The following is a 322-nucleotide window of genomic DNA, read 5'->3' as shown; positions in this document are numbered from 1 at the left end:
ACAGTGGCAGCCAATCAGAGTGCGAGAAAAGCGCTCCCAAATGGCCTAACAGTGGCAGCCAATCAGAGTGCGAGAAAAGCGCTCCCAAATGGCCTAACAGTGGCAGCCAATCAGAGTGCGAGAAAAGCGCTCCCAAATGGCCTAACAGTGGCAGCCAATCAGAGTGCGAGAAAAGCGCTCCCAAATGGCCTAACAGTGGCAGCCAATCAGAGTGCGAGAAAAGCGCTCCCAAATGGCCTAACAGTGGCAGCCAATCAGAGTGCGAGAAAAGCGCTCCCAAATGGCCTAACAGTGGCAGCCAATCAGAGTGCGAGAAAAGCGC

This window comes from Convolutriloba macropyga, unplaced genomic scaffold, assembly GCF_964194025.1.
Source record: "Convolutriloba macropyga unplaced genomic scaffold, txConMacr16.3 SCAFFOLD_3968, whole genome shotgun sequence".
In the NCBI taxonomy this organism is placed as follows: Eukaryota; Metazoa; Xenacoelomorpha; order Acoela; family Convolutidae; genus Convolutriloba; species Convolutriloba macropyga.
This window is presented reverse-complemented; position numbering follows the sequence as displayed.